This window comes from Tribolium castaneum, chromosome 1 (genome assembly GCF_031307605.1).
Source record: "Tribolium castaneum strain GA2 chromosome 1, icTriCast1.1, whole genome shotgun sequence".
Taxonomy (NCBI): Eukaryota; Metazoa; Arthropoda; class Insecta; order Coleoptera; family Tenebrionidae; genus Tribolium; species Tribolium castaneum.
The window spans coordinates 33,372,251-33,380,005 of NC_087394.1; the positions used below are offsets into that span (position 1 = coordinate 33,372,251).

The 7,755-nt window shown below is 35.8% G+C and overlaps 2 long non-coding RNA genes across 3 annotated transcripts; one reads left to right on the forward strand and one right to left on the reverse strand.

Moving 5' to 3' along the window:
• The first annotated feature begins 1,466 nt into the window (after window positions 1–1,466).
• Window positions 1,467–2,019, forward strand: LOC107397462 (uncharacterized). The gene is made up of 2 exons (XR_001574540.2): window positions 1,467–1,712; window positions 1,779–2,019. It is a non-coding gene; the product is annotated as an uncharacterized LOC107397462 (long non-coding RNA).
• Window positions 2,020–3,249: 1,230 nt separating this feature from the next.
• On the reverse strand, window positions 3,250–7,327 carry LOC107397461 (uncharacterized). Of its 2 annotated transcripts, none has more exons than XR_010334407.1 (3): window positions 7,146–7,327; window positions 6,969–7,083; window positions 3,250–4,002 (listed from the first exon to the last, which is right to left on the reverse strand). It is a non-coding gene; the product is annotated as an uncharacterized LOC107397461 (long non-coding RNA). The 2 variants fall into 2 exon arrangements; XR_001574539.2 differs by lacking the exon at window positions 3,250–4,002 and adding an exon at window positions 4,009–4,454.
• Between the last annotated feature and the right edge of the window lie 428 nt (window positions 7,328–7,755).

Genomic DNA, 7,755 nt, shown 5'->3' on the forward strand with positions numbered 1-7,755 from the left:
CCCAAATTCTGTAATCCTCTCTAATTATAGTCGAATTGGTTCCCGGGGATGGTCGAATTGGTTCCCGTCGGTCAGGTAGGTCAGATAAACAGATTAAAGTATTATGATAACAGAAATGGCGTTTGCAAGTGTTTAAACAAATTTACAAGTTCTAAAACGTTCGAAAACAAATCGTATTTTAACAATTTAAAGGCTGTGGATAAATATTTCTTCGAGTATTCAAGTACTTCCAAAACGATGGAGAAGGCGCATAGTACTTAATGGGTACTATGTCGAAAAATGTTAAAATTATATTTGTAATTTGTCTCCATTTTGATGCTTTAATAGTAATAATAGACATATTAACGAACGCAATGTCATCATGTGAGATGTCTTAATAGTCATTACTTGACGAAACATTTTACGAAATTTACAGGAGAGCATTGGACTTAAAAAATTACATTCTCCTTTTTTTTAAATAACCAGTTAGCCATGAATAAATGAAATTTGTTGTTGGATTTTGTGCCAAGAAAATAATTATTTGAACATTTCTACCAGCTTTAAAACTAAAATATTAACATATATTTGGCTTAGTCCTTTTTACCTACCTGCTCATGCGGGAGCCAATTCGACCATCACACGGGAACCAATTCGACCATCACCTTTTACAGAATTATACTTATAGAGATTATTGGGAACCAATTCGACCACGACCCATTTTGAAGGCCAATAAACGAGTTGAAGAAGGCAGTTTTTTTTAACTTCAGGATTGTGTTTGTACCATTTAGTACGAACAAAATTACAAATACTGCCCTGAAGTCAAAAATATGTTTCCAAAATAAATGTGTACTTTGTTGTCCGTTGAGTGGAGTAATAGTAGAAAAGTACAAAAAATCCTTGCAAGTATAAAAAATGTTTCCCTGGCTGTGGGCAATCTAGAATTTCAATTGCAAACAAATAAAGTTTAAACGTTACTTAAACCGCAGAAAAGTTGTAATTTCTTGTGAACTTAGCAGTCAGTTTTACGATTGTCTTGGAAAGCATCTGCAGACGAGTATCGTAAAACCATAATTTAGCATGATTGCCATCGGCTACATTTAAAGAACTTACTCGTTATAAACTACTTAAACCTTAATTCACAAGTTTTATAGATTTGTTTCGACATGTCCAGCTGTGCTAAGTAATAAAACGTACGATGTGTATTTAACTAAATACTGTGACATAAAATCAATTAGTTTATACGCGTATAACGGATGTTTATAACTAAAGAACGAGGAAATATGAGAAATAAGGAACGATCTTCCCTACACGACGTATCGGTGCTTCAAATTATTACTCGAGGTTTTTGGTGCTTCCATTCGAAAAGTGTTTCAAATTACAAGGCCATATTTTCTCTCCAGACACTCCAGACGCTGTTGTAATGCAATACAATATCACCTTCATGTCACGAATTGTCGCAACTAGAATATTTCTTATCTTGCATCTGATAACGTAAACAGCTCGAGTGGCTGTTTCATAAAATTTGCATTTTGCTGTGCCAGTATCGGTTTATCGGATGATCAAAGGAGTGGTGATTTTAGTAAAAATTTCAAAATGTCTTAGACTGCACCTACTTTCTTATCAAGCACTGTGAAGATGAGCCGGTGACAATGACCACAAAGTTTCATTAGCAGTGGTCTTCCTACGACACATTACCGTTAATATACACACAGGGCGCTATCAGTGCATTATGAGTAAGTAAATAGCGTCCATTATCACACCGGCGCCTCACAGCACACAAACCTGTGCCTCCACCGTAGACCCAACCGTTCCGAGAACTGTAATTCTACACTAACGAGGGTCCGCCTTCTTCACGGGCCTCAGTGTTCGAGCATGAGGCCATCCCCAGGGGGCTGGAGGGTCAAGATTGCACCCTGTCCGCACCACGGCAGGGCTTCGATTCTCGCACCCCAGGAGGTGTGAATACGCTTAGTTTCATCTAATATTAATGGACGGAGTATTGTATTTTCACTCTTAAATTAAATTCAAGAATGCCGCTAACGAGATTGTATTTTACACCGATTTCTACACGCTCTCGCGTTTGACAGACCAAATTTATTGGATGTGCAACACGCACTTTAAAAAACTCATTACGAGTCTAAGAATAGGGGACCAAGACTGAATTTACATTTGCCTCTTGTCATATTTGCAGAAAAACAGGCTTTGAGACGCTCCATGAACGTAATTACCATCAAGTAAAATCTGGTGTCCGAAGGAAATTTCATTTTCATTGTTTTTTTATCGTAATTATTTAAATAGCGTTTCGTTTTAATTAACTTTTGCTTATACAGCAAATTACTTCCTAACTGCTCTCTCTGGGACTTCGTTACGTCCGAGGAAAAATAATTGGTACTTGGAAATTGAATAAATTTATTTTCATAACTCCTTCAACTAAAAAGACAGCTTTATTTTGATGTTTAATCTATAAGCTCATTAGCGCGGACGCGGACGCTTTAAATTCCTGACATAATACAATGCAAAACGTAACGAACATTAATGAAGACATTTATTTACTGCTATTAGTCTGCTCAAAAATTATGGAAATAACAAGCCAGAAGATACAATCAAAAGGGAATTTTCGGCATAATTTTATTAATTTGCCTCACAGCTGCCGCGCAAAATGTTTACGCCATTTGCTTTTGCAAATTAACCTCCATTTTAGAGAAACCACCGAAGAATTAAACCATTTTTTAATACAAAAAAATTAGGATAAGACCTGCCTGAAATCTGACTAAAAATCACATTTTTCGAGCATTTTAGTGCATTTTCTACGCAAAACCAGTTGTTTAGCGAAATTTTGTCAAAAATAAACTGAAAATTACAACAAATAAACCGTAAAATTGTAGAATTGAATCGGAAATAGAGTTTTTTTGCGCTGATGCAACTGAATCTACAACTGAACTATTTCGTAAAATTTTGTCAAAAATTGTTCAAAAGTCGAAAATGGATTCTTTTAACTCAGTTTCTCTCAAAATTTAATTAGAGTTTTTAAATCAAAAATTGGTTTTCCATTTTTGGAAATAATTTTGAGAATTTTTTTCAATAAAAGCAGTTTCTCTTTTTATAAATAAAAAAGGGCTTCTTACAACTTTTATAAATTGAAATTTTGAAAATAAACTACATATCATTACTATTAACTCTATTTTCTCTCAGGTAGAGTTTATGTTAATCAGTTTATAAAAAATATAAATTTTTGGTAGCAGCGCAATTATTAAAAAAAGATTCGTAAAATTAGTCTTATGCCTTTAAAAAAATCGGTTCCTGTTCAAATAATTTAGTAAAAACAATGAAATAACCAAATGGTATGTATTGATGTCAAAATCATTAAGTTTGAGTGCAATGTATTTGATACAGAATTGGATCTATTACGCAGAACATTACATAGAACACGCAAAAGGGAAATTTATTATGCGACTAAGACATTATCAGAATACCAAATGATTATTACAATGTAATTCACTACCGATGTCTACATTTCCTAGCAGAAATAAAGCGAGTTAATAACAAAATTTAAATAAAGATAAATATTTCAAACTCTCAAGATAATGGAAACATAAATCAGAAATAAAATCGTCGTAATGAAAAATAGGTTTGATTAAAAAATATAACTTTTAGTTTTAATTTCATATCTGGTTCGCCACAGCTGAAAGCTGTGTGGCTGAGGACTCTATTTTGCTGAAATCCATGTTTAATAAGTTGACCCAGTTTATCCACTTTTTATTGGCCAAAGTTTGAACATGTGTGCGTAGTCGGCTTGAAAACCCCCGATATGGCTTATTCTCCTCCAGTCTGGTGTCTTGCAAAATATGAAAGCTTTTTTTATTACGGCAAATCCCCTAGTAAAAACTGACGTAAGGAAACGCCGTGATTAAACATAAACACGCTGTAAATTCGGTTATACGTTGGCTTGGTCGAAATTGATATCGGGTGAGTCAGGTCCCTTGGTGGTCCCATGTGTTGGAAGTTATACGGATCATGATCCCCCTGGAAGAAAAGTGCGTATGAAAAGCGAGGTGAGTCAACACTCCCCTTGTTAATAACAAACGAAAGCAAGCTAATCTAATAGCTTTAGTTTGGTTATCGGCTAGCGGAATGTACTGGACTGTAAAAACACCCCGTAGAAAAATATAAGGGCTGTCAAGATAAACATCTGGGAATTGCCATATAGTGCATGTTTGTCGAGACGAGCGAATACTTTTCAGCATTTTATTTTTCAATTATGCGCTGAATCCCAAGGTGTCACGAAACTTTATTTGCAATATATTCGAACAAGCTACTAAACTAAGTGACAAATATATGCGTCGAGCTGCTCGGTGTACATCTTTTTCCTGAATGGGTCTGCAAGGAGCACGTTGGCGAGGACGAGACACTGGAAGGCTTTTATGAGGAAACAAACGACCGACGTACCGGTAACGGAGTCCACGGGGAGTCGACTCCTGTAACAAATTATAAATATGTTCGTACCTGCTTAAAAAATATTTCATCCCTTTACAGCCCGCCTTCGTCAAGCAAAACGCCATTAGCCGAAATTTATTCCGTCTAGGGCGCATTTAGAAAGGACCAATAAATAACAACCCGAGATATAAATTGATACCGAAAACACAATTTCATTTTTTGGTCCTTTTACCTCTTGAACGCATCTATTTTATAAAATCGTTCATGATTTCTGAATGGTAATTTATATACCAGAAAATGACCAATTGAATTGTCATAGTTTATTTGAAAAATATGAAAACACAACTGGAAACGTTAAAAAAATTCTCCTCAAGTAGTACACAAAATGTTTATTGTTATTTCTGGACCTAATAGTCAAATTGAATCTGAAAAAATGTCATAAATTTACAAAAACAGAAAAATTCTCTAGTCAAAGCAAAAAATTGGGCATTGTTTTATTGAGAACATCAAAAAAAGTACAATAATTAATTCAACTTGCTTATCCTCTGACTACTATTTAAAACAAACTTGGGTTAGTTTTCCTTTGCTGTGACTTTATAAATAGCCGTATTAACTCCCTCGCTTCCGGCGATCTATCAAATTTCGTTTTCTTCCGGTTTGGCCAATTATAGTGCAAACATTTTCCTTAATTTTCTGCATTCGGTTTCATTTTGCACGAGTCAGTTATGATTTCGGTCATGCCGCTGCATATTTATAGCCAAATATTTCCCTCCGTAAATTACGTGTGCATTGCTCTCCAAATTCTTGTTACAGTTTTGGGTTCTGTTCATTTCATATAATTTGAAGCGAGGGCTTATCTAAACCCCACACTGAAGAGAATTGGGCATAAATCTCACCGGCATTTTATTTTTGTAATTTACACGAGGCTATATTCATAAAATTCATGCATATTGAAGTCACGCGAAGTGCAGAGTTCGTATTATCATGTCTTCCACAAGAACGATCCTGAATGCGCTATGAATTTTAGAAGCTATTAAACAAATCGAAGTTTTATTAGGAATTTGTTGAAGTTTTGGCTTAACTGCTGTGTTTTTCTTTTATTTGTTTGTGCTCACAATGCCTAGGCGGTTGTATGCAGGTACCCTCCACGCAAGATGGTGTATGAACAATGTTCCCGTAGTCCAAGAAACGGGGATTCAACAATGGGGTTTCTTAAGAGATTGAAATTTCTATTGAGCGGAACTGGCGTTTTTTACTCTGATCCAGGAACACGTATGTTTTCGTTGAATTAATACAGCGTTTTATATTTTTTGGGGAACAAGTTCTTTGAAGGTGTTGACTCGAAGCTAAACGATTTTGTCTGAAAAGGTGCAGTCAATAACCGTCATATAAGGAGACGTTACGGCTTGACTGACATTTTCATATGCACTCCTGGGCTGTATAATATGAAAGTTCCTCAACACCATAACAAAGGAAAACATGATCCGAATTCAAATACTAAAAGCAGATATTGGTAATAACTGAGCCATGTCTCCATTTCCATAACAATAGCGAAATCGTACATTCCGAACTCATTGTAGCGTTTGTCGCTGCAGAGGCGGCATTAATTTAATCCAAGACCTGAGCCAATTTTTTCAAAAATCCGGCCCTCTGATGTATAGACTACAATGGAAGATGCTGAAGTCGATTGCCTATTTAGAGCATTGGCCGTCATTTTGAGCGCATTCTCATGCCACCTTTTAGTAAATTTTATCATTAAATCTGTGCACCTTGTTTGGTGTCCGGCTACACGCCAGCGACATGTGTAATTGTATTTAAATGTAGAAAGGCTACAAGTTGGGTTCCGAAGCGTCGATCGAAAGTGCACCTGAGCATTTATGTATCACATCGCTCTCATGGGAAATCAATTGATTGAATTTCACCATATGTCTTGCGACATGTTAGCTAAGCGGATGTGACAACAAACTCCAATTCGGCACAACCAATTTTCATAAATTTAAACTCACACCGAAATAAAACACACACCGACAGACGCGAACTACACCAAAGGGCAATTAATTTTTTTCTTACAAATATCGTTAATTATAACTTTTATAAACGATGTATGTCAGAGGCGGAGAGCAGAGGCAGAGAAAAATATTTTATTTAGTTACTTAACACTGGCGATTTCAGTTTTCAACTGTACAAGGGCAAATAATATATTCAACAGTTTTTAGACGAAAAGAATTGAAATAGTGGTCGCCCGCACTAGAAAATGGTTGAGCAGTTTTTCCAAAACTTTAGTTCTTTAAATTAATGCGACATGTGCCAGGGAATGTTTAAGTTTTCCGTCACGATCTGATCGAAGGCGTTGCTCTATTTTTATCAATTAGATTCCGGGTCCGTTCCTGCGAAATGGAGTCTCAGAAACAGAACCAAATTCCAATGGAAGGAAGTTTATAAGTTAAATTTGACAAGTCATATTGTTTTGCGACATGTCCTAGCCAAGATATTACGATCTCTGGCGAATTTATACAACATTTCAAGCGACAGTGGAGAGAGTATTACGAGCTCACCATGTGTTCATTCCACAAATCCTGAAATTGTAGAGAACATAGTCAGCATCTGTGACACCGGCGTTGACGTTCTTGAACAGACTTCATACTTGGATGTGCAATCAAGCAAAGTTATCTGCAAATTCTCGTTAAGTCTCTTCACAATTCGAGCGTATTTTCCCTTTAATGATACATTACTCTGTAATTATAAAATCTAAAATACCCCACTGCACACTATCCAAATTATTAGTGCAGTCACAATGATGAAGTGCTACAATGACTAAATGAGATCAAAAATTACAATTTATAGAAGACAAAGCACGCAAGACTGGACTTTTTGTGATGTTAACTGAGGCAAAGACGTCTGAACACCACGTGGACTGCAGCCAACTCCAAGACAATTATTTACAATAATTTATTTGCTTTAAACGGATTAAAATATCATAAATTTATCTTCATAGAAATGTGTGTATACATAATTAAAACTAAAGTTGCCGCCAAGCAAATAAACACTTGAATCTGAGACACAAAAACCTCAGCCGGTTGTCGGCTGCATGTTAAGGAACTCTTTGTTTACAGTTCTCTTGAACGGTAATGTTTTGATAAACTGCAACTGTTTAACATGATTTCCCATTCGGAATTGCCAATAAAAAAACAACCAGTACGTTAACTAAAGTCGTGGGTGAAATATACGTTTCCCTTATCGTAGAGTAATGAAGCCCTAATAAGTCTTTGCCTTGGCTCAAAATATCTAATACCATTAGTACCGTAAGTAATATGCTCAATTTTCTTACAGCGTTCCCCCAAA